Source organism: Podarcis erhardii (genome assembly GCF_964252035.2).
Source record: "Podarcis erhardii genome assembly, chromosome: 2".
NCBI lineage: Eukaryota > Metazoa > Chordata > Lepidosauria > Squamata > Lacertidae > Podarcis > Podarcis erhardii.
This window is the reverse complement of record NC_138498.1, coordinates 17464643-17491915: the sequence shown is the minus strand read 5'-3', so window position 1 is coordinate 17491915 and position 27273 is coordinate 17464643. Positions and strand designations below refer to the sequence as shown.

The 27273-nt window shown below is 44.0% G+C and overlaps 1 long non-coding RNA gene across 1 annotated transcript in view; it reads right to left on the bottom strand.

The window, feature by feature from the left end:
- Nucleotides 1–3487: 3487 nt before the first annotated feature.
- LOC309335117 overlaps nt 3488–27273 on the bottom strand; it is an 80524-nt gene continuing 56738 nt past the window's right edge. Inside the window, exon 4 of the long non-coding RNA XR_014153362.1 lies at nt 3488–3667. This is a non-coding gene — a long non-coding RNA (uncharacterized lncRNA). The remainder of the gene's footprint in view (nt 3668–27273) is intronic.

Genomic DNA, 27273 nt, shown 5'->3' with positions numbered 1-27273 from the left:
TTCAGACCACATTTTGCTGCCCTGAAGGAAAGTTAAAGCACCGAAAGAAACAACTGTTCCATGATTTGACCCTGGAAAGTCCTGTTTTTTTCTTAGGACGTCCCTATTTTCTTCAGAGAAAAGTTGGAGGACATGGAGGTATATGACCCATGAGCCAAGGAGATTAGTAACTATACAATCTTTAGAAGGCATCTGAAGGCAGCCCTGCAGAGGCAAGTTTTTCAATGTTTCTTATATATGTTGAAAGCTGCCCAGAGTGGCTGGGGCAACCCAGTCAGATGAGCAGGGTGTGAAATAAAAATTATTATTATTATTATTATTAAATAGGACATCCCAGTTCTCTTCGGATAAATGTTTGATGGTATGATCCTCCCATTTTGAGGAAGGCATCAGAAATATACTGCAGCCTAGACAGCTGCATATAGGTACCATTTGCTGATGCTGGGCCAGATTGCAGGTAAAAGTGCTGTACCCAAACAGACTGTGCGGCTTTAAACATGCTCCAGAATCTTCAGCAGTCTGCAAAGGACCCCAGTGTGGATGCTCAGGGCTTCTTTAGCAAACAGGGCAATGTAGAACATTGTTCCTAGAGTAGAGAAAGTTTGAAAACTACGGGACTACACCAGCAGGCTATTCAAGCAGGAGCGCTGAGATCAGTGGAAGCGAGAGCCTGTGAGCTTAATTCAAGCATTGTATCAGTGCTTCAGGAAATGCTCAATATTGCAGCGCATGTTGTGCCAGTATTAGAAGGAATTCCAAAGGGTGAGCGGAGCTTTCTGAGAAAGTAAACTTCGCTGCAAAGGTGGGAAGATAAATTGCAATGAACCCAGTCAATAAAGTTATATTTAGAAAGTGAGAGAAATGATTTGAGCCCCCTCCCCTTCTCATTAAGTATCATTGCAGGAGATGAGAAACCACCTTTCGGGTGTTTTTATTCTCCTGCTTCACCTAGGTACAATATAATGAATTTCAGGTTGAATCTTTCCCCCCTGTAGATCAACTCGGATTCAGGCACATTAATCACTTCACGGGTTACAATAGGTTTAATGTGTTTCAATCGGCAGAGCAAGCTAAGAGGGGAGAGAGAGATTTCACACATGGTTCTCAAAGATGAAGGCAGATTCTCAAAGGAATGGGTGCTTTTCTGCTTTCGTTCTGCATTAACGTGCCTGAGCATTTTTTCCCTACTTAATTCCCAATGAGCAGAATTGCTTGAGTAGAGACTTCCTACTTAGGTAACCACACAGACACTTACCTGTGCTACAATGCTGAAATTTTGGCTATTCTCGCCTCTTCCCTTTTCAGCTCTTAAAGGATAGCTTCAGAGAATTTGTCAACCAATCACACAACACGATGAATTCAGCAAGCCTCCTAGGCTTATTTGTAACTGAACACACTTGTAGTTGGAAAACGAGGCAATTTGCTGGTTAATAGCCCAGGATGGTCAACCAATGTTTCATTAACAAGAGCTGATGGTTAGGACCAGATCTGCTAATAGCAGGGCAGAGAGAAATAGTTGTGAAATTCTTATTGGGTGCTGTTACATTTAACGTTAAGGCTGATGTTTTGTGTTATTGTATTGTTATTTCAACAGTTTGGAATGTTTGTCATTGTATGTGTTGTAATTTACTATTACATATGTAAGCCATCTTGTGTCGGAAGATGCCCTGAAAAGTGAGACTGAAATTAATGTGGGACGATTATGATAATGATTATGAGTTGTGGCAGTGGAATTATTATTCTTTCATATGAACCTGCCTGGACTTTGAGATCTTTGGTGGCTGCTCCCAGAATCTGGAATTCCCTCCCTGGAGTTCCTTCTTTGTTGCCATTCACCAGCAGGTAAATACTTTCTTGTTCCAACAGGCTTTTGGTAATTTGCTGGTTTTCATTAAAGGGCTGGTGCCATACTGTTTTTATTATATGTTTTAAACAGATTTTTTTATATGTATATACTTTTCATTCTATAAATGTTTAGTGGTTTTAAAAATGATTCCCCCCCCCCATGTTTTTAGCGATTCTCGTTTTTATCTGTAAGCTGTCTTCAGTCCCATCAGGTAGGGTATAAACAGATTAATATTAATAATAACAGATATGGATTGTGGCTAGCATCTCATGCACATCACTTCCCAAACCAGGGGTCAGAGTGCATGGGATACAGAGCAATTGGGAATGTGTACAAAGCTAATAAATGGAATTCTGAGTGCAAGGACTGCAAGTTCCCTAAAAGTTTAATGCCAAAAACATTTTCTTAGGCTCAGAATGTGCTCTGTTTGACTCTTGGGTTATTTTGCATCTGGCTGGCAGATCAGGGGGGCAGATGCGACAAGATTTGAATTCTGCCCACCTTTGATGTAGGTCCATATCTGCTTGAGCCAAACATTGTGTGACCCTTCCCCTTCAAAAGGCAGGGAAGAACAATTGTGAATTTGGCCTACTGTGTACGGCATAGCATTTGCATCACAAAGGTTTGTATCCTGTGCAAAGGATGTACGCCCTTTCCTCCACTGCATGTATCAGATTGTTGGAAGACAATCTTACTCGGCTACGAGTGATCACCAAAGAAGAAGAAGAAGTATCAGATTGTTAACTTGGGTGGGTGGGTGTGAACTGGCCCCTGGGACAGGGCTGGAACCGGAAGGCATTAAAGGTCACCTACCTTTTCAACTCCTGGCAAATAGAAGGGGAAGAAATGGAAGCAGTGAGAGATTTTAGTTTCTTGAGCTCCATGATTACTGCAGATGGTGACAGCAGTCACAAAATTAAAAGACGCCTGCTTCTTGGGGGAAAAGCAACGACAAACCTAGACAGCATCTTAAAAAGCAGAGACATCACCTTGTCGACAAAGGTCCATATAGTAAAAGCTATGGTTTTCCCAGTAGTGATGTATGGAAGTGAGAGCTGGACCATAAAGAAGACTGATCGCCGAAGAATTGATGCTTTTGAATTAAGGTGCTGGAGGAGACTCTTGAGAGTCCCATGGACTGCAAGAAGATCAAACCTCTCCATTCTGAAGTAAATCAGCCCTGAGTGCTCACTGGAAGGACAGATCCTGAAGCTGAGGCTCCAATACTTTGGCCACTTCATGAGAAGAGAAGACTCCCTGGAAAAGACCCTTATGTTGGGAAAGATGGAGGGCACAAGGAGAAGAGGACGACAGAGGACGAGATAGTTGGATAGTGTTCTCGAAGCTACCAGCATGAGTTTGACCAAACTGCGGGAGGCAGTGGAAGACAGGAGTGCCTGGCATGCTCTGGACCATGGGTCACGAAGAGTCGGACATGACTAAACAACAACAACACCTTTTCAAACCTTGCCGGAAGACTGCTGGCAATCTAAACACTCTTTTTAGAATGGCTTCGTAGCTCTGAGAACTTTCAAAACTAACACAGACTCCAGATTGCTGTGTGCGTGATAAAATGCATAATGCCGTCCTCTCTGCTTCCTAGAATTTACAATGCTATTTATTCTTTGTTGGATTCTTATTTATTCTACGTAAACTTCTCTCCCCGCCCCCCAAAAATGCACTGAAAAATCAGTTACTCCCTTCCCGTCGCTGAAGATTCTCAGTGTCTTGCAGATTGGGGCTCTCTCCAGCGGCTCGTCTTTCATCAATCATTCCTTTTCTCATACGTGCTGTCCAATCGTTGTTCCATAATGCTGTTTACTAAAAAATGAAAAACAGAAAAACCTAAATAAAATGTGCTGAGGTCAACACTGCAGTAATAACAAGAACTATAAAGCATGGAGGCAAACACACACCTCAGCACAAACCATCCTATTATTCTGAGATAAAAACTCAAGAGAGGGGTAGAGGAAATAACCCTGGGCGGGGGAGATGGCAGAGAACCTAAGAACTCTCCTAACATTTTTAACCTCTTTATGTCTCCTTTGTAAAATGTTAGTGGCCCAGTTATATTGATAGACTGTGAATGGGGCAGTGCATCACCCAGAAAGGGGCCGTAAAGAGCAACTTGTTTGTTCAAATTATGGAAACAGTATTTCTTTTTAAAAACGTGTCAGTGTACAGCAGGGACGAAATACAGCTTGTGGAGGCTAAATCTTCTTTTCAGCAACGTACGTGAAATCAAAAGTGGAGCTCAGCCTTTCAGGTGTTCTCAAAAGAAAGCCCAGTTGCATTACATGGTCCTTGCTCGTAGCCTTACAGCGCAGAGAGCAGGGGGGACCTGTGGCCCTCCAGACATTGTGGGACCAGGCGTGGTGAAGCCATGAGCGGGGACAGGCACACACACAAACAAGACACAACTGAGACACAGGACAACAGTGTTGGAAAATTCCATTCCACCTTTAGTTGCCGACATGGAACTGTTGCATGTCACATGTCTGTTTACATACCAGCACAGTCTGCTGGGAACTTCCGTGTGTGTGTAGCTATTGCTTTAGACTCTGCCTCTCTGAGGAGAAGAAAGGGAGGCGACGTGTTTTCTTTGTCCTGATTTATGCTTAATAAATCTTTAGCTGTTAGTATGTTTCCACAAGCCTCACGCCTGTTCTGTTTGCGCAGTATGCTCTGCTAATATAATGTGCTCAGGCTTTTGAAGTCTGAGTTGCTGATTTATGTCACACCAGAGATCGGGGGATCATCATGGCTGGAAGGGCATGATCCAGCTAGTGAGCTGGCATCTCGACCCCCGGAGGATGCCGACAAACAGTACTTGGGACACAACTTTTATAGATTACAATTCTGTGAAAACTTGCTTACATTTGTATAGTTGGGAGGGACACCAAGGGTTCATGCAGGAATCTCAGCTAAAGCATCCATGACAGATGCCCCCCCCCCATCTCTGCTTGAAAACCTCCAAGGGAGGAGAGGGAGCGGGAGGCTGTCCCACTGTTGAACAACTTCCACCATTCCTTCTCTTGTGGAATGGCCCTGCACCCAAAGTGGGACATGGGTGGCGCTGTGGTCTAAACCACTGAGCCTCTTGGGCTTGCCAATGGGAAGGTGGGCGGTTCAAATCCCCATGACGGGGTGAGCTCCTGTTGCTCTTTCCTGGCTCCTGCCAACCTAGCAGTTCGAAAGCACACCAGTGTGAGTAGATAAATAGGTATCACTGTGGCAGGAAGGTAAACACGTTTTCGTGCGCTCTGTTTTCCGTCACAGTGTCCTGTTGTGCCGGAAGCGGTTTAGTCATGCTGGCCACATGACCCGGAAAGCTGTCTGTGGACAAACGCCGGCTCCCTTGGACTGAAAGCAAGATGAGCCCCACACCCCATAGCCGCCTTTGACTGGATTTAACTGTCCGGGGTCCTTTACCTTTTTTTTTTAACCTTTACCCAATGCACACTGTTCCATTTGCTTCCTCTTGCTTGCAAACCCAGTGAACTCCAATTCAATGCCACCATGCACATGCACACTGCCTCAGACATACACACCTTTGCCTAACTGTGACTTACGTTTTCAAATCGGATGGGAGCTACTTTGAAGGTAAACGTATCAAACATCAGTATTTCTCAATAAACTACGGGAGCTATATCTACGGATTGTGGGTAACATCATGTGTACTCCACTTCAAACACCAGTGGTGGGAGAAGAAGAAGAAGAAGAAGAAGAAGAAGAAGAAGAAGAAGAGTTTGGATTTGATATCCCGCCTTTCACTCCCCTTCAGGAGTCTCAAAGCGGCTAACATTCTCCTTTCCCTTCCTCCCCCACAACAAACACTCTGTGAGGTGAGTGGGGCTGAGAGACTTCAAAGAAGTGTGACTGGCCCAAGGTCACCCAGCAGTTGCATGTGGAGGAGCGGAGACGCGAACCCGGTTCCCCAGATTACAAGACTACCGCTCTTAACCACTACACCACACTGGCACCACACTGGGAGAGCACTGGAGCAGGAGGAGATGGTCACGCGTACAACACTATGGCACCAGGTTTACATGCAGCCTGCCTCTGAATACCAGGTGATGAGAATCAACAGGAGGTAATGTCTATTGCCTTCAAGCTTGGCTTGGAGGTTTTCTGTAGGCATCTGCGGAAAGTAGGGTGCTAGGCTAGATTAACCTTTAGTCTAAGCCAGCTTGGTTCTTTTTAAGTTCAGTTCAGGCAATCGGATGAATTGGTTACCACTCGGTGAATATGGCTCCAGAGGGGAACTGTGTTCTCTTGATAAGAAGTACACTCTCTCTCTCTCACTCTCTCTCTCTCTCTCTCTCTCTCTCTCTCTCCTAATACAAAAAAGATAAGAAAGGCTTATCGGTGATAGCTGGGTTGTGTTAGCTGTGCCACAGCACTGAGCCATCATTCAATAAGTGCAAGTATCACATGGCAAAACAAGGACTTCGGAATCAATCTTTTCAAACGTATCTGTCAAACGGTGGAACGGAAAGGAATCTGTGGGTTTGCTAAACAAAACTTGAAGCACACAGGGGTTTTGATGTTTTGCTTCCATGTGCTTTATATTAAACCCTTCCTGCCCTGTGAGATTCCACATGTATGCTGGGCCCTCTCACAAACATGCACCTGGAACCTTGGAGGTAGAAAAAACATATTGGAGCAGAGGGAGAGCAGCAGTTTGAGAGATTTTACTTTCTTGGGCTCCATGATCACGGCAGATGGTGACAGCAGCCACGAAATTAAGAGACGCCTGCTTCTTGAGAGAAAAGCAATGACAAACCTAGACAGCATCTTAAAAAGTAGAGACATCACCTTGCCAACAAAAGTCCATATAGTAAAAGCTATGGTTTTCCCAGTAGTGATGTATGGACCATAAAGAAGGCTGATCGCCGAGGAATTGATGCTTTTGAATTATGGTGCTGGAGGAGACTCTTGAGAGTCCCATGGACTGCAAGAAGATCAAACCTCTCCATTCTGAAGTAAATCAGTCCTGAGTGCTCACTGGAAGGACAGATCCTGAAGCTGAGGCTCCAGTACTTTGGCCACCTCATCAGAAGAGAAGACTCCCTGGAAAAGACCCTGATGTTGGGAAAGATGGAGGGCACAAGGAGAAGGGGACGACAGAGGACGAGATGGTTGGATAGTGTTCTTGAAGCTACCAGCATGAGTTTGACCAAACTGCGGGAGGCAGTGGAAGACAGGAGTGCCTGGCGTGCTCCGGTCCATGGGGTCATGAAGAGTCGGACACGACTAATCAACTAAACAACAACAACAAAGTCTTGACAAGACCTTACAACTGTGCCTTGCAGGTTTGCTGAAAACATGCTGCTTGAGAACATGCTTGTAAACTGTACAAAAATAATAATTGGTATGAGGGCCGAAGTCTAAGCAGGAAAGTAAAGGCAATTCTGAATGGTGGTCTTAAATTCACATTTCTATACAGCTTGATTATTCATCCTAATCCCAGTCCGAGAGAGAGAGAGATCAGAAAATGGGCACATTCATGACTGATTAGACCCTCCAGAAAGAGACGTCCTTAATCTGAACTTTTGTCTCTGAAAATGAAGCTGCGACTATATGACCAGACAGTGGGAAGGGGAGAGATGGGAGCATCAATTTGATGTAGCACTGTGTGGTTACTATGATAATGTGCACATGTAACCCTGATGTCTTGTTAGTACAAGGGAGAAACAGCTGCACCATGTACAGCTTTTAACCCGGAAGTTGTGTTCTGAGGGACCGTGCTAGTCAGTGAAATCACATCTATTTGAAACCACTGGAAAAACCCTGCAAACACCCCATTCTGTCCCTGCCCCATTCCACCCCACTCTGTGTCATTTCTGGGTAACCTCCAGGCTCAGCGCAATGCACATGTGAGCATTCACACACATATTGAATGAGCGTAAATGAGGGGTTGACTGTACTTAGAAATCTTGCTAGCTTCCTTATGCATAAGCTTTTAGGCAGGCTCCACCATGCTCTCCTGTGCTTCTTGGCATCTTAAGGGCAATGCCCATCTTTTTGGCACAAGGATTAAACCTGCTGCTCTGTGGAAACCAGTGCTAGGTAGCAATTAACTTGTTTTTGTTTGTTTGTTTTTTAAAAAAGAAAGAAACCTCTTCTTTAATCAGCATTCTCCCCATTTATCAGTTTTGCAGAATGGCAGATTGCAAATATCCATGCCCTGTGCCTGTCCAAAATGCTTTTCATTTTACAGCACAGCCTCTGTTATGGCAGCCTTAGGACAGGCTACTGTAATTCTGAAAATTACAACACGCAGGAAAAGCATGATACACTGGGGCGCCGTAAAGCAGCCTAATGAAGCTTGGCACTCTAAGCCAGGCATCCGCCCTATAATAAGGACAAGCTACCAACGTATTTATTATGGCCTTTTACTAGTCAACCAGCATTAGTTATAGCCTTGGTAGTCACATTAGATTACAGCCACAGCACATTTTACTAGAGCTGTCTATCCCGCTCGAACTGTCAATCATGCTGCAATGATTCCTTCATATCGTAATACTTTTACACTGCAGCCAAGCTGAAATAACACAAATGCTGCCTCACTAATAACTCGGTGGTTTCTCCAGCATTCTGTTTCGATACGTTCAGAATAAATTTTAATCTTCACCGTCGAGCAGAGTGGGTGAGATCAAGAAATGCATTTAAAAAAAAAAAAAATCAGAGCAAAAACTCCGCCAAACTCCAAGACCATCGCATTCTCACAACCTCCTCCCTCAAACTCTTAACTCCCCGCAGGCCTCAACGGTTGGCCCATGAATTTGCCAGGTGCTATCTCTGTGCCTTTTCTGACCTTTCTGGATTCTTCTGGGCTTATTTGGGGGATTTTAAAAATCACTTCTGTGTTTGTTGCGATGTGCAGTTGCGTGCATATTGAATGTGCTTAAATTGGGGGGGCTGCCTGTATGAGTATCACAGGAAAAAGAGCTGGAGGATTATCAGGAAATGCTAACCCTTCTCCCTATGAAAAACATGATGCCAGAATGCAACCTTTCATGTGTCTTTTCTTTATTATGTCCCTCCTGCTGCTGCTGCATGTTCCTATTGGAACTGGCCCTTCAATTAGCACCATTTAAGACCCAGATTCCCCAGTTGCACCTATGGCAAATGTATTTTTAAGGCTGTAGTGTTGCCATGTGGAAATACTTTGAGCACGATGCTTGTTTGAACAGATGGCGTGTTTTCGTTGACACACCAAGTAAAGATTTGCAGCACAATCCTATGCAAGAAGAATGTATTCAATAAGACGACTCCCAAGATTCCAAACCCGGTCTATCATGAAATCACAATGAGCCTCTTTGAATTAGGAATGGACCTTTTGTTTTGTTTTGGTTTGGATTGGTTTTTTTAAGTGGTTCCAATACCCACATACAGTGGTACCTCGGGTTACATACGCTTCAGGTTACATACGCTTCAGGTTACAGACTCGGCTAACCCAGAAATAGTGCTTCAGGTTAAGAACTTTGCTTCAGGATGAGAACAAAAATCGTGCTCCGGCGGCACGGCGGCAGCAGGAGGCCCCATTAGCTAAAGTGGTGCTTCAGGTTAAGAACAGTTTCAGGTTAAGAACGGACCTCCGGAACGAATTAAGTACTTAACCCGAGGTATCACTGTACTGATAAGTGTTGTGAGTGCCAGCACAAAATGGTGGTTGTGGACATAAAAAGAGGTGCCAATACGGGTGATTACCATGACCAAAAATCTGGAGAATCTGGAGAAATCTGACTATTTTTGTTTCTCATTTTTCCATTTAAAATCTGAGAGCTACTGATGGAAATAGGCTAAAATATTACACTATAGAAGTAACTTGGCAAAAGCTGTCACTTTCATTCCCCAGTGTCCATCTCTCTGCTGGCAAATTTCCAAGGCAGAAATGAGACACTGAACTCCAGCAATTAAAAGGATATTAACTGGCTTTTTAGATTTCCAGATACACAGCCAGCATCACCACAGACACTAACGTGAGATGCCACTTTATACAATTAGTCGTTCGGGGAACACATGCCAATAAAGACCCTGCAGAGCTTTCCCTGGTGGTGGTATTGAACTGGAAAGCTACTCAGAAAAACCCCTCCAGGTGCTTTGACATTAGCATCTTGATTTAGATGACATGGGACTTGTATTGGCACCAGCCAAGTCCACGCCGATGAACCACACCAATTAAAATGGAACTCTGGGTAAGTAGATGCTTTATTTATAAATCACCCAATTGCAACTGCTTGTCCTGCAGAGTGGTAGGTATGCAAAAACCAACCAATCTACTTGTGAGATCTACATAATTGTATATCTCTTATATGAAATTACTTCTGTACTTTAAAGGGTAAAGGTACCCCTGACCGTTAGGTCCAGTCGCAGGCAACTCTGGGGTTGTGCACTCATCTTGTTCTATAGGCCGAGGGAGCCAGCGTTTGTCCGCAGACAGCTTCCGGGTCATGTGGCCAGCATGACTAAGCTGCTTCTGGCGAACCAGAGCAGCACACGGAAACACCATTTACCTTCCCACCAGAGTGGTACCTATTTATCTACTTGCACTTTTAAGTGCTTTCAAACTGCTAGGTGGGCAGGAGCTGGGACCAAACAACGGGAGCTCACCCCGTCGCAGGGATTCGAACCACCAACCTTAAGATCAGCAAGCCCTAGGCTCTGTGGTTTAGACCACAGCACCACCCATGTCCCTTCTGTACTTTAGAGGAAGTTTATGATGTTTTATGCTGTGTTCTTAAGATGAATTGTATACCGCCCTAGGTACTTTGATTGAAGGGTGTTTTAAAAGCATGACAAATAAATAATAGGCATCTCTATATTTTTTAGATTATTCAAGTCCTTATTTGTATTTTGTGTGTGTGTGTTTAAATGAATAATCTATAGAGCTAATGCACTTATAGTGTTATAAGAGATCTAGGTCCAGGTTTCTGTAGGCTTCTGAAGAAGACAACTGAAGCGACCTATAAGGTATGTGTCAGGGAACTGCCATCAGTGCAGGAGGGAGAGAGCAAAAGCCAAATGGATTATAGAGAGCCTCCAGGGATCGTGGGAAGTAGCTCCTCTTCAACGGAGGAGAGTAAACGCGGCTCCAGTGGAGAGGAGGTGCAGGAGTCGGAAGTGGCGAGGCGGTCCCAGGACTCCTTGCCTGGGAGAAGCAGGGAGGGAAGGGGTCCTCCGCTGCCCACGCCCTCTTTGCGCAGAAAGCATTCACGCCAAGAGGGGAGGCGCAGATTGGGCATCAAGAAGCTGCTTTGCTGGGGAAAGTTTAAGAACCGCCCACTCACAGATTCTGCCAGCGATTGAGTCAGCCACGGGAGAGTGGTGCTCCGGACAGATAAAGTTTATTTTGGCAGCAAAGCCAAGACTTCACAGCTAAGTAGGGAGATATTTGCTTGCTTGCTCCCGAGCAACCCCCTTGGAAACATAACAGTATGCTTTATACATTTATCTGGTTTTGTCTAGATAACACTGGTCAGCAGGTCATAATGCTTACCTTCTTGGCATGAGATGCTTGATTTGGCTGATTTTTGCAGAACAAGCTGCTATTACCTATTACAAGTATAGGACCAGATCAAACCAAATACAGTGGTGCCCCGCAAGACGAACACCTCGCAAGACGGAAAACCCGCTAGACGAAAGGGTTTTCCGTTTTGGAGGCGCTTTGCAAAACGAATTTCCCTATGGGCTTGCTTCGCAAGACGAAATGTCTTGCGAGTTCCTGCAGGTTTTTTCCCCCCTTTCCCCCCCTTTTCCTAAGCCGCTAAGCCGCTTATCAGCTGATCCGCTAAAAGCCGCTAAACCGCTAATAGCGCTAATCTGCTAAGCTGTCAATGGGCTTGCTTCGCAAGATGAAAAAACCGCTATACGAAGAGCCTCACGGAACGTATTAATTTCGTCTTGCAAGGCACCATTGTAAAGTTCGGTTTCTGGTCAGTTGCAGCAATTCGGATTTTGATCTTTGTGAAGACCTTTAGATCCCCACATGTTCCAAAAAAAGGCCATTCTAGATTTCTGCATTTTGTTGCTAATGTAAAATCCATAAAGCTTCCAAGCTAAATTTGGTTAATGAACAACTTGCAATCCCCATTTCTTGTATCCCATCAAGGGGTTGTTGCCATCACCCCACCATCACTAATCTGCCTTCATTCTACATTCTTCAAATGCTGAAAACAATCTGATTCACATTGTTCAGTACTGATATTAAACATATACTTCTCTCTCAAAATGTGCTTTATTTGAAATGTCTCCAGAGATAGATTATATCGAGCAATGAGGTAGTAATTTAAATGTGTCATGCAAATCGGCTTACAGGTCCATTACCACGCATCTTTATTTCTACAAAGAACACTTCTTCATAAGCCTCTAATAACAGCTCTTGCAGGAAATAGCTATATATATATTATTTTTTGACTTCAAATATTTAATATGGCACCATTTAAGAGTTCGTTTTCTTCGCTCTATAACGCAGATCAGTGTCACAGAGTGTAATGATAGGGTTATTTTCTCTTTCAAAAATAAGATTGTGTGGATCTGGAAAAGCCTTCTTTCTTTATTAAACAAGAGCCTTGAGGCCATAATACAAGTTTTCTCATAAATGAGGAAAGTATATTCTTCTTATCCATCCAAGCTAAGGAAGAGATTGCTGTTCATAAAAGCAAAATATACTTTCAGGGATAATTTGAGAGCCAAGTGCATAGCTGACTTGTTCTTCTGACAGGAATACTTCTTAATTGTTGGCAGTTAGGAAAAATCAGGAAGAGATGACCAAGCCATCACTGTTGGGAACGAAGGAGATGAGAAAGGATCAAGCCTGGATAGCTCCGTTGGTTAGAGTGTGTTGCTGATAACGCCAAGGTTGCAGGTTCAATCCCCATATGGGGGTAAATTTTCAATGATGCTTTGTATTAGGATTTCCCCCTCAATTTCTTTCCTTTTTTTAATAAATAATTTTTATTGGTTTTTACACATATTTTCCAACATATCATCCTTTTAAACATCATTTCAAAATCTTTGGCTAACACAGCCTAAGACAAAACAAAATAAAAAAATTCCTTCCAGTAGCACCTTAAAGACCAACTGAGTTAGTTCTAGGTATGAGCTTTCGTGTGCATGCACACTTCTTCAGATACTTAAAGACCAACTGAGTTAGTTCTAGGTATGAGCTTTCGTGTGCATGCACACTTCTTCAGATGCACACTTCTTCAGATACAGTGTGCATGCACACGAAAGCTCATACCTAGAACTAACTCAGTTGGTCTTTAAGGTGCTACTGGAAGGAATTTTTTTATTTTGTTTTGACCATGGCAGACCAACACGGCTACCTATCTGTAACAGCCTAAGACTTCCTTTAACCTCAACTGATGGTTTTCTAAAATCCTTTCTAATTACCGTATTTTTCGCTCCATAGGGCGCACCGGACCATAGGGCGCACCTAGTTTTTAGGGGGGGAAATAAAGGGGGAATTATCCCCCCCAGCCCCAAAGAGCAAAGAAGCCAAGACAGCGAGTGGGATCCATCCCGCTGGCTGTCTTGGCTTCCTCTTTAGCCGCTCGCAACCTCTCCAGCCGGGAGAGGCTGCGCGCGGCTTTGGCAGAAGCCAAGACAGCGAGCAGGATGGATCCCGCTGGCTGTCTTGGCTTCGTTTTTAGCCGTGGGGCTGGGTCGGGGGAAGCCCGAGCTTCCCCCGACCCCAGCCCCCAGAACGGGTCCAGGAGTGGCAGCAAGATTGCACACAACCTCACCGCCGCACCCGGAGCTTGTGGGGCGGGGGGCGGGGGAAGCCCAAGCGGGCTCCGAAGGCTTGTGGATAGCTGCCTGAAGCCCAGGGAGCACAGCGGGAGTTGGTGCTGCGCTCCCCGGGCTTCCGGCTTCCGGCTGCTCCCGCCGTGCTCAGAAGGGTTGCGGATAGCTGCCTGCATTCGCTCCATTGGACGAATATAATTTTTTTATTGGTTTTTGCACATATTTTCCAACATAACAACTCAAAAAACAACGTAACAAATACTTGGCTATCACAGCATAAGACTTTCTTCAATCCCTTCTAAGGGTTTTATTAATTCCTTTCTGATTTTGCATTTTGTTACTATACTTACTGCTATAAATCTAAATAAAATTTATTTATACTCCGCCCTCCCCAGCCAGAACCGGGCTCAGGGTGGATAACACCAGTAAAATTACAGTAAACATAATAGGGGGGAAAACCAATTTAAAATACAGGTTAAAATGCAATTTAAAATGCAGCCTCATTTTAAAAGTAGCCCATAGATCAAAACCATAAGGGGAGGGAAACATAAGGGTCAGACTGAGTCCAAACCAATGGCCAGGCGGAACAGCTCTGTCTTGCAGGCTATTTTTAATCCTTTTAACAAAAATTTGTAAAGTCCTCATTACAAAACTTCCTAATAAAATTGTTTCTTATCCAGCTCCTTTGACCTGCTAAACTTTAAACAGAGAATATTACCATGAATTCCTAAAAAGCTAACTATGTTTTCAATTATTCCATCGCGAAAGATGAGTTTGCCAGCCTGTAATAGGACAAGTGAGTTTTGTCAAAACCATGTCATTGTGGAACTTGGCACTAAACAATCTGGAATAAGTGCACAGTGCTCCTGTGAGTTCACCCCATCACATGCTAATCAAGACTGACCATTGCAAAAGTGTGACTGTGGCTCCGGTTCACAACTAGAATAGATCACAGTATCAAAAGACTGGTAAAATGCTGAATTTCAGACACCACGGAATTCAGCAGCAAGCCTAATGAAAAGTTCTAGCAAAACAAAAACAGGGACATCTGGTATCACAGAATCTGGGCAGGCACACAAAACTGACCAAAAATAAAACACAGCAAAAAGCTTGTACAACTGCAGAATACGTGCAAGTGGATAAGAAGCAGTCATGGCGTACATATTTATTCCTTTCACACCTAAGGTTGATGGTGCAATGCCAAAAATGGTATCGCTTCTAGGATATGGAACTACTCTGTGAACACATTCCTCATGTGGATCTGTGAAATTCCTGGTTCTGCTACATGCTGGGACTCCAAAAAAAACAACAACAGGGCAGGCAGGGTGTCATGCATGTCTAGTAGGATGCGGGTGGTGCTGTGGTCTAAACCACTGAGCCTCTTGGGCTTGCCGATCAGAAGGTCGGCAGTGCAAATCCCCGCGACAGGGTGAGCTCCCATTGCTCTGTTCTAGCTCCTGCCAACCTAGCAGTTTGAAAGCATACCAGTGCAAGTAGATAAATAGGTACCACTCCAGTGGGAAGGTAAACGGTGTTTCCGTGCACTCTGGTTTCCGTCACGGTGTTCCGTTGCACCAGAAGCAGTTTAGTCATGCTGGCCACATGACCCAGAAAGCTGTCTGTAGACAAACACCGACTCCCTCTGCCTGAAAGTGAGATGAGCGCTGCAACCCCATAGTCGCCTTTGACTGGACTTAACTGTCCAGGGGTCCTTTACCTTTACCTTTTGTGTGTTCAGACCCAGAAACCTCCCCCCTAAATAAATTCACACTTGACTCAAATTTTGGTTTTGGTTTTTGGCAGAATTTAAACCACAACTTTATTGATTACAGAAAGTGACTGGTTGCATAGGCTCTGGTTCGACTACCTCCCTGCCACGCAGGTAGCGCTGACCCACGGCTCCAGCATAGGTCAGCCAAGGGTGAACACCTGGATAAGCGGAAAGCCAGGAACAGGCTATCTCCGCCACCCAAATGTCCCCCTGTACTCAGGCACAAGCACAACCCTCTCTCAGGGGTTGACCAAACCATCGAGTCCCTGGATTCCTTTAACGGAATACCCTTCACATAGGGATGGCAAGAGCGTTCTCCCATCCCTATCACCTGAACCGGAGCCTATCCGCAACCTTATAAGTTGTGACGATTTGCTACGCGCCAGGTGAAACCCAAATGGCAACAGCCAATCAGCCAAGTGGGGAAAATTCCTGCCATGTCCCTGTCCCAACAACAGACAACACACGACGGCATAGCAAGGTCAAGTGCAAAGCCCTAAAAGTCAGGAGAGGTGGGCAGGTGTTCCGAATGCATGCGCTGAAAGAGGAAGCTCTGGGTCATTTGCATGGGCATAAATAGGTTCCTCAAACTGTTTGGACTGCGTCCCATTGGTCAGATTGCACCCAGCTTCGAGGGACCTACCAATCGGGTGTTGTGGCTGACCAATCGTACCCACCCACAACACAGGGTGTCAGTTTCCAGGTCTCACCGCAATACGTGCCCTTTTTAAGGGAGGACCCAATTTACCTAGTGGGTTGCATTTGGCTGGATATGTGAGAAATTGTGCAGGCTTGGTGTAAATATGTTATGCAGGTCCAGGGTCAGTGTGTGAAATCCTTGGACAGGTGCCAGGAGCTCATAAGCCGGGCAAGGGCCCAATACCTGATGCCTACCTCAATTTCCCCTCCTAACCTGGCACTCTAAGCATCACCAGCCAGCTGAGTCTAGCCACACTTTTAATTTCCCACAACACTCCATGCAAGCATTGTGGTTTTACAATTTTATGATTCCCACCTGCCCATTGCTCCAAAGGAAACAACAGAAAAGTCTCAAAGACAGCACTGGAAAGAATATATTCATCAAATAATAATAGCTCTTAATAAAACAATAAAATGTCGAGTGCATTTTCCCTGATGACAACCTTCCTCGGGGCCAGAAGACTGCACGATTCTCCTGTCAAAGAAGCATCTCTCTCACTGATTTAGTAGGGCTATTATTACCTGATAAAGGCACTTTTCAGAATCATTTTCGGTTTTGCCTCTCCTTTTGCTGCTAACAAACAAATGATACAGCATGGCAGTAACGATGAAACCTCTTTTCTAGTACCGGTTCCTTTTTCCGAAACAGAAGAGAAAGGAGCATCCCGTGATCTCACCACCATTGGAAGGAGCCAAATGTCGAACATGGGTTCCACCAGATAAAGCAAGAAATGGCAACCTTTTGTCAGCTCCACTGCTAGGAATGTGTAATTTGCAAACAGCTGGAGCCAGAAACACAGCATTTTCTTAGACAACACCCAGAGGTGATGAGCCCAAAACAGAGATATGAGGGGTAAATAATCAAGCAGGGGAGAGAACGGGAAGGAAAGCACAGTGTGGGGAGTTTGATTGACATCTGCATGACCCTGGGATTTCATACACCCTTATGGAAAACTGAAAAGCTGTGAAGTGTTGGAGGCAAAAAATAAATAAATCTCAGGTGCTGAGACTGCAGGGAAAGCACCCAATTCACTGTTGCCTCCCCAGTTGTTTTTAAACAGAAGACAGGTTTCAGTAGCATAAACAGAGAGTGGATAAGCATCAATCTCTCTCACTTTTATTTTTTTCCTAAGAAGAAAATCCTTCATCCTTCCTGCCCCAGGTAGGAACCTCAAAGCAACATCTCTCACACCATCTGGCATATTCCTGACGTCTGACACGGCTTGTTTGCCTGAAATGCAAAGCTCACTGCAGGCCGATGAGTTTTTATATTGCAGTCATTTCCACCTCCTCCTCAGGATTTAACATGGTGAAACAAGGTACAAAAGCCAGGACACAACATGTTACAATGTGACAAGATGAAATGATAATTTCTACAAATAGTAATTCCATGGCATCTCAGGTGGAAACGAGATTTGCATAAATCCCATTATGATTTTGGTCTCTGGCTCCTGTTGTTGTTAATGCTATGCTTTACGGTGCTATAAATTGAATTACAGCAATACTGTTCTGCAGTTGCAAGACAGGGAAATCTCATAGAGTCGGGTGTATCAAATTCCCCTCAGGCAGGTTTTACGGGAGAGAGGGGTCCTGGGGGAGGTTTCCCCTGAGCTCTGTCCAAATTAGTGGGGGGGGGGGACGGGACTACGCAGAAAATAAACCTGAATGTATTATTTTTTAATCCTCAAAGGAGAGATAACATGATTGGGGCAATAGTCTGAAGTCAAATGATGCAGTTCTACAGGTGAAGCTTAATAATAATAATAATAATAATAATAATAATAATAATAATAATAATAATGTCCCTCCATCTGGATGGGTTGCCCCAGAACCTCTGGGCAGCCTCCAAAACATTTAAAAACATAATAAAATATAAAACATCAAAAATTCCAAATACAGGGCTGCCTTCAGATGTCTCCTAAAAGTTGTACAGTTGTTTATCTCCTTGACATCTGATGGGTGGTCATTCCACAGGGTGGGCGCCACTGCAGAGAAGGCCCTCTGCCTGGTTCCCTGTAACTTGGCTTCTCGCAGTGAGGGAACTGCCAGAAGGCCCTCAGAGCTGGACCTCAGTGTCCGGGCTGAGCAATGCAGGTGGAGATACTCCTTCAGGTATAATCAAATCAAAACATAAAACCAAAAAATATATAATCAAAATAAAAACAACAGCCCAGTAACTGCCCCCCCTCACCCTTGTCCCAGGGCAGGTTACAACTATTTAGGAGCAGGGAAACCGGGGTTCAAATCTCCACTTAGCTATGAAGCTCACTAGGTGACCCAAACCTAGTCACTTTCTCTCAAATTAGCCAAAACCTCACACGGCTGGTATGACGATAAATTGGGGGGCATTTTTTTAGATTTGCCTTGAGAGAGTCTTTAAGCCTCTTTTGTTGACCACCAGCATTACGCTTTCCATTTTAAAGTTCGGAATAGAGTGGTTGCTTTGGAATCAGGCATTCGCACAACATGACCAGTCCAACAAAGTCGATGTTGAAGAACCATTGCTTCGACATTGGTGATCTTTGCTTCTTCCAGTACACTGGCATCAGTTCGCCTCTCTTCCCAAAGCAACAACATTTCCAAAGCAACAACATCAAGGGCAGCCCCACACAGAGTGCATTGCAGAAATCCAGCCGCGAAGTTACCAGTGTTATGAGTCACCGTGGCCAAGCTATCCCTGTGTCACTTGTGCTTCCAGTGACAGTATTGGATCTAGGAGCACTCCCAGATTACACAGAGGGACAGCAACCGCCCCAGAGCAGGCAACTAAGTTGTTGTGCTAGTGGAAGCTGCGAACAGGAAACAGGAAAGGATCAGAACGAAATGCCAAACAAAAAAAAGACAGAGCAAGTAAGCTCCAGATGCTTCAAGCGTGTGAATTAAGCCACACTATATATAATCATGGAATCGTAGAATTGGAAGGCACCCTGAGGGTCATCTAGTACAATTCCCACAATGCAGGAATCTCAACTAGATCAAACATGGCTGATGGCCATCCAACTTCTGCTTAAAAACCTCCAGTGTGGGCCCAGAGTTTCACAGGAGATCTCTAAAGATGTAAATTGTTTCAGTGGCCATTTTCTCTCCTTAGGGAAAACTGTCAGGAGTTCGGCCTACACTCAAGTAGGACCCTGGTAGAGACACATGCCCAACTAGCATGTTCTCTCCCTCCTGGTTGATCGTTTGGGAGCTTCATAAGCTTTCTTCAGCCCAAACATCACAGCAACCAATGCCAACCGACACTGGCACATTTAGGGATCCGCAGAGTATGCACATGATGCATAACAGACCTCAGCAACTCAGCATTTTGGCTAATCTACTTTATTTACATATAAACACACACGGAGCACAGCAACATGGCTCCCTCTCTCTCTAGCATCAGACAGCAAAGAGAAAAAGAACAAAGGACAATAGTCCCACTTCACAGAACACAGTAACACAAACATCCTGTCTCCGTCGCTTCCCACTCTGTGGAGTCAAAACATATACTGTCATGTGATAGACAACAAGCCTATGACTGCAATCATGGAGCAGGAATTCTAACATGGGGCTATGGTTCTGTCGGAGAGGAGGCCAAACTTTAACAGAGAATTCTCAGCACCCTCATCAAACTACAGTTCCCAAGATTCTGTGGGGGAAGCTATGGAGACTAAACTGGGATCGATCTGCTTTAAGTGTGTAGCTATAGACGTGGCCTTGGAAACACTAGACTGATATCTGTTAATTAATTCACTTGATTATGCAAGTTTATATTACAGGACAATGTTATAGCACACCTTTGAGTTCATGCCAATATCTAGCCTCATTTATTTCTCACTGCCAGCCACTGAAATATAAGAATTGTAATTGGGTGAAAATATTCAGTGTCATTATTTTACCATAAGAGGTATCAGCTGTTGATTGCACCTTATAGCTTGTTTTTTTTCTTGTGCACGCTGATGAACAGCTGCTAATAAAGAAATCACCACTTATAAGCAAAAAAAATTTCTTTAAAAAAAGTTATGGATTTAATTTTCCCTGTAGTCGTTGTTGGGAGAACTTCTGATAAATCACAAAGTTGAGCAAATCTCATGCACTTGCAGAAAACAAACACTCAAAGGAATATATAGGTTGAGCAGGGGGAAGCCGATGCCCATTATATTATTGAGATATGAACTGCCCCATAAATTCAAAAGCCAACAGCAGGATAATAGCTTTATTAGGCTAACTAAAAGGTCACAAAGTAGTGATGATGAGGGGTCACCAACATGGCTCATGCGTTCCTGCAGAAGGTTGTTGTTCAAGACTCCTAGCTGTTCCTACACTCCATTTTAAGACCGAGACTGAAACCAGTGCCGATTCCAAGCTCCAATCCTACATGTAACTACGTAAGATCAATGGGACCTATTTATGGGTAGAGATGTATAGGATTGGGTTGTAAATCTGTTTAAAACAACAACTGCTGTTTGCATCAACACAGGGCATATCAGGGAAAAGGGCTTCTACAGGTTTCGTCCAGTTCTTAAGGTGGTGCTTGAAGGCTGTCAACTCTGCAGTTGAGTTTACCCAATTTCTGTTTCGAACTACGGGGGAAACCACTGTGGTTTACCTGTGCCCCTGACTCATTTGAAAAACAGCAAGAGTCCTGGGGTACTTTAAAGACTTTTATTATGGCATGAGCTTTTGTGAACCACTGATTATGGAGGACCCTGTCCTAAATGTTATTTTCTTTAAGTATTATAGAAACACACAATTACAAGTATACAAAGCATGTATTTTAAAAATATATTGATTTATAATGAACTTTTCAGGTTTTATGGAAGTGACTATCATTTGTTATTATTTCTATCATAAGCTCAGCCAAATATAATATGTTTAAGTTGAAGAATGACAATGGGAGAGTATGGTAGATTACTGTCAGTTTTTTATACTGGATGGTAGATCACAGCCTATTTGAAGTTGGACATGCCTGCTGTAGCGCTTTTAAGCATCTTTCGTTAAATGTCTGCCCAGCACTGTATTTAAAATTCCAAGCCACCAGGTGGTCTTGTTTTTCTGCAGTCTGCTAACCCACAAAAAACCCAGTTTCCACCCTAAGGTGAGCTGTTCTAAAACTATCCAGGCATCAACCCTTATGGAGTTGCTGTGCCACAAAAGTCAAAAGTTTGTATTTTAAAAACAAATTCCTATGGTCAGATGTAGAGCTGAAGGATCAAAAGCAGGGGTTGGCAAACTATGGCCCGTGGGCTGGATCCAGCCCAATTGCCTTCTGAATCCAGCCCACAAACAGTTCTGCAATCGCCACTTGGGTCGGCGCGATTGCCTTTTCTTTTTCTTTCTTTTTCGGGCACCACTTTTGGAAAAAAAACAACCCTGGACCACATCTCCCAGCATGCTCTGAGATTGCTCAGACTTCCATGACGCTGGCCAATCCGAAGCCTTAGCAACCTCAGGCCTCCCCTCCATTGGCCTGTTTGATATGAGCCGGCGGCCAATGGTTACCCTTCCTGAGACTCACTGCTCCAATCGGGGTGAGGCGCATGGCAGGGTGCCTTGTTGACGTCTAGCTCCGAGAAGGGAGGAGAAGCGAAAGGTCAGGAAGAAGCGGGAGCAGAGCGCCTGCGAGGAGAGAGGAAGAAGAGGAGGAGGACTCTTCTGTGCTGCTGGGTGGTGGCACATTAGCAGCACGGTCATGGACACCTTGGGGTAGAGGCCCTTCCCGGCAGGGTGGCTGTGACCCCTCCACACAAGCCGAGACCCAGTACCAGTGGGGCGCCCCCTCCCCATCCCAGCCCACTCTGTCTGAATGCGGTGAGTGAAGGTATCTCAGCCGCTCTGAGGGAAGGAGGGAGGGAAGGCATGTGCGTTTGCACATGTGTGTGTGCATGCGCGTGCATGGTCCGGCCCACCACAAGTTCTGAGGGACAGTGAACCGGCCCCCCGCATAAAAAGTTTGCTGACACCTGATCAAGAGATTTGCTTTAAAAAATAAAAAGGCAAATCAAACTTTTAATTTACTCTTCATCTGATTAACCACATCATAATTAGTGTTGTCCTGGATTCCAAAACCGAATTAAGAGGAACTTGCAAAGCAATTAATTTGCTTCTATTGTGGGAAAGGTGCTGGCATTCAGAGAGTGAGCCCCAATGTTATTTCCTATAGAAATTCTGACATTGGCAAAGCTTCAAAAGGTTTTGTAAATACATCCTCCAAGGAGTCCACGTTTTTTGTTTAATGTCTTGACTCAGACTGACTCTCACTGTATCCTCCTGAACAAAACTTTCCCCGTTTCCATATCCCTGGTGCTGTCGGTTGCTAAGCAACACATCAAAGGTCACAGTCTTTCTCCGACTAATTAACAGATTTCACCTAAACTTCCAAAAGATTGCTAAGCAACAGCCGCATCAACAATTTCCTTTACCCCGCTTCTGATGCAGAGCATACCTTGAAAATGTACCTGTGGTCAAGATACATGCTGGGTCCATGTAAATTTGCTCTACAGTCTAGACCAAGAAACATTGCAGGTGGGAATCTTCTGCAATAAACATCTAAAGATGGATTCCCAAGGGCATGCAATTAATATAACTATCATGTAATAGGCTGTTTTCCCCCCATCTATATTATGCCATTTATCTCAGTTTAATCCTTTTCATTGTACATAATTGGAACCCATCAATGGGGACAGAACTTGCAAGAGACAGGATTCCCATGTGGTAAATTTCATGAGATCTAAGCCATGTAAATCTACACCAAGTTCACAAATTGAGTGGAAGAGGTACCGCATAAAAAAATCAGTAAGCAGCTCACTTTGTTCCATAGAAGGAAATGGCAGCCACTGAGCCAGCCTTGCCTTCCTCCTTCATTTGCATAACCCTTTATAAATCATGTTCATGGTTGGAAGTAGCCATCCTACCTTGTGCTCCCGAGAATTTAAAGGAACAATTGTATGCCCTTTGGACTTGATATGAAACACTGGAATAGGGGGTCAGTGGCTGTTTTTAGGTTCCATGCCCAAGGAGAAAATGAAAATTAAAACATGCAGGACCAGAAGTATAGGAAACCACTTTATACCGTAGGAACAGTGGCACAGCGTGGCGGGGGGGGGGGGAGACAGGGACATTTGCCCCAGTGCAAAATTGTTAGGGGCACAAAGTTTCAACACCCGGTGCTGCCTCAATGCAGCTGCGTGCTTCTGTCACTGTGCTCCGTCGAAATCAGCTTCTCTGTGCGAACCAGGATGTGACCTCTCCAGACAATGCAACGACTCTTGTTATCTCTGTGGCTGTGACTTCCTGGGTGACATGGATGCCATTAGGCAGTTGAATGTGCATGTGTATTCTGTCCGTTTCCCTCTCCCCCCCCTCCTCCATGCAGTCCCAGGCACTGGCAACCCATGCTACACCACTGCATAGGAAGCTGCATTGAGGGCTTGACACCCATCAGCTACCCCTCACATGGTTTAGAGAGCCAGTCAAAGGCGTTCCCAATGTGTCGCATGCTGGCAGCTTCTAGGAGCCACAGGTGAGAGCTGAGTGCTGGGCGAGGACCGAAAGTGGACAAACTACCCCAGAACATGTCTCCCACCAGAGGTACTAACCCTTCTCTAACAGCCCATACACTTCCTACTACAGTGGTACCTCGGGTTAAGAACTTAATTCATTCTGGAGGTCTGTTCTTAACCTGAAATTGTTCCTAACCTGAGGCAGCACTTTATCTAATGGGGCATCCCGCTGCCGCCATGCCACCGCTGCGCGATTTCTGTTCTCATCCTGAAGCAAAGTTCTTAACCCGAGGTACTATTTCTGGGTTAGCGGAGTCTGTAACCTGAAGCATCTGTAACCCAAGGTACCACTGTACTATGAGTCAGTGGCTTATGTGCTTCTGGCTTGCACTCTTCATAAAGATTCGAGGAGTGATGTTATTACCCCTCTACTATTGTTCAAGCCGGGTCGCTAAACCATTGCTACCATGTCCTTTCTTTTAGCAGTTCAAGATGATCAGGTGACAGCAAAAACTGCAAGGTTTTTAGCGGGGGCAATTAGAATAAGATCTATTATTTGATTATTGATGTAAACCCCCAAAATGAATTTTCTATACTTAAGTTTTTACCTCTATCTTCAGTACATTTTATTTTATTGCTATGGCTAGTGGCTGATGCAAATACAGATTCTTCTGATTCTGATTCTCTACTACTAAACTACTACAGAAGTAAAATCTGAACTCTAAGCGACATCTATGGTACCTGGAAGAGTATTGGACAATGGAGGTAGAGGTCCAATCCTGGAGAGGGAGATCTGATATAGGAGCCTACCTCTTTGATGCTTCATGCTCTTCCAAAGTGTGCCCCAACCAGTGTCAGATCTCTGACATCTGAAGGACCACAAAGGGATATGCCAGGGGTATTCTTGGAAGCGGATAGGTTCCAACGGTTTTTAAGGATTCCTGGTCCCTTAGTACACACCCCAAACCAGGTGAAAAAGGCAGGTGTACCTCTCCTTCTCCTCCCATTGATTTCAATGGAAAAGGCGGGACCAGAAATTGACCCATAGCTTTCCCCCCACCCTCAGTTCCACTCTGCCAACATGCACCAAGCAAAGCATTGACTGAGGCAGCTAAATGCTTTTGCAATTCCCCTGCCACTTTCAATTTCAGCCTAAACCTGCTAAGAGTCCACCATCTCTCTCTATTCAGCAGGTTCTCTTTTCATTGATGAACACTTCTGTTTAATGAGCAAAGTTCTTGACTAATTAAATGTTAAGCGCTAACAGCAGAGAGACAAGACCAGCTTACACTGCAGATCCTGATCTGCAAATACAATTAATTCTACATGTTTGCCGAAAGCTTTTCGCTCCCAAATAATTTGTTATAATGATGTGCCAGGTAACGGCATTATCAATAATATATCAGTTGCTATCTGACTTACAAGAGGCTGAAAACGGAATTAAAAAGAGATGCGGGAAATATTTTGCATTAGTTCTTCAAATCACCTTTAAAATGTTATATGTACAGATAGGTCCAGTTACTCAATGAAAGAAAAAGTTTTTTTATATATAAGGCTTCATCTTTCTTGGTATCACTTTGGTATTGTGTTATAGTTTGAAAGAGGGTTGTAATTTAAATGTATCTGGTAGAACTGTATGGGGGGTCAATTTAGTTAGCACAGGGGCGGCACATCCTATTTTGCAGCCTGGGGTAAAACAGGAAGGTGCCGTACCCCCAGCACCACCCCAAAGCTCCCCCTTCCTACTGAAGCCTCCCTTCCCTGGGTTGTGGGCAGTGCCCACAAACCAGTGCTGATGACGATGGGTTCTGGCAAGGTTTTACAGAGTGCTCAAGACTTCCATCATAGAGCTTCAGTATGCTGATGACAACGTAGCGTGTGCACACTCAGAAGATGACCTCCAAACCATCCTAAATATATCCGCTGAAGCTTACAAAAAGCTTGGCCTATCGCTCAACATCCAAAAAACCAAGGTGCTGTACCAACAACCACTCTGCAGCAAATCCAACTCAATGGTGTAATGTTGGACAGTGTCACTTGTCTATCACTTCTCCTACCTGGGCAGTTATCTTTCCACAAGGGCCGACACTGATGCCAAAATCCAGCACCACCTGGAGACATATGTCAGCTAATGTGAGGAACATTATCGATATTTTGGAGCTGTTAGAAGTTGACATTAATAGAAAGGCTGTTTTAATTTTCGTGGATGCGGAGAAAGCTTTTGACAACATTTGCTGGAGTTTTATGAAAAAGAATCTCCAAGGGATGGGGGTAGGCCAAGGTTTTGAAAATGGTATAGGTGCAATATATTCAGAACAAAAAGCAAAGTTAATTGTAAACAATGTGGTAACGGATGAAATATCTATAGAAAAAGGTACACGACAGGGTTGCCCAATATCCCCTCTACTCTTTATATCAGTCCTGGAGGTTTTGTTAAATATGATAAGAAGGGATCAGTTGGTTAAAGGAATTCAGGTTGGAGCTAGATATTATAAATTAAGAGCATTTGCAGATGATCTAGTTTTGACTCTGCAACAGCCAGACACTAGTACTAAAAGAGTGTTAGAACTAATTGAAATATTTGGTCAAGTAGCAGGATTTAAACTGAATAAACAGAAAACAAAGGTTTTGGAGAAAAACTTAACAATGGAAGAAAGAGAGAGGTTTCAGAGTGAAACAGCTTTGGAGATAACGAAGAAAGTGAAATACCTGGGGGTAAACTTAACATCTAAGAATGTTAATTTATTTAAAGATAATTATGAAAAATGTTGGTCAGAAGTAAAGAAAGATTTAGAAACATGGTCAAGGTTGAAACTGTCCTTGTTAGGTCGAATTGCTACAATCAAGATGAATGTATTGCCTAGAATGCTTTTTTTGTTTCAAAACTTACAAATTCTGGACAAGATGGATTGTTTCAAGAGGTGGCAGAAAGATATATCAAAATTTGTCTGGCAGGGCAAAAAGCCCAGAATTAAGTTTAAGATTTTAACTGATGCAAAGGATAGAGGGGGATTTGCCCTGCCGGACTTAAGATTATACTACGAAGCAGCAGCTTTCTGCTGGCTGAAAGACTGGCTACTTCTTGAGAACACAGACATCTTAGATTTGGAAGGATATGATAATTGTTTTGGTTGGCATGCATACTTATGGTATAACAAGGCAATGGTGTACAAAGGTTTTAAAAACCATATTGTTAGAAAAGCATTATATAATGTTTGGAGCAGATACAAAGATCTACTGGAAACTAAAACTCCCAGATGGTTGTCACCAATGGAAGCCAAGGGGGTGAAAAAACTCAATATGGATTCTAAATGGCCAAAATATTGTGAAATCTTAGAATATGAAGGTGAAAGGGTAAAGCTTCAGAGTTACGAAAAACTAAAGTCCAAAGTTCGAGATTGGCTGCATTACTATCAGATAAATGAGACATTTAAAGAGGACAGGAAAATAGGATTTCAGAAGGAGAGGTCAAAGTTAGAAACGGAACTGTTAGAACCCAATACTAAGAATCTGTCAAGAATGTATAATTTGCTGCTTAAATGGAATACACAGGAGGAAACGGTGAAATCAGCTATTATTAAATGGGCACAGGATATCGGTCATGACATTATGTTTGCTGATTGGGAACAGTTATGGACCACTGGTGTTAAGTTTACGGCATGTAATGCCTTAAAAGAAAATATAATGAAAATGATCTACAGGTGGTACATGACTCCAGTCAA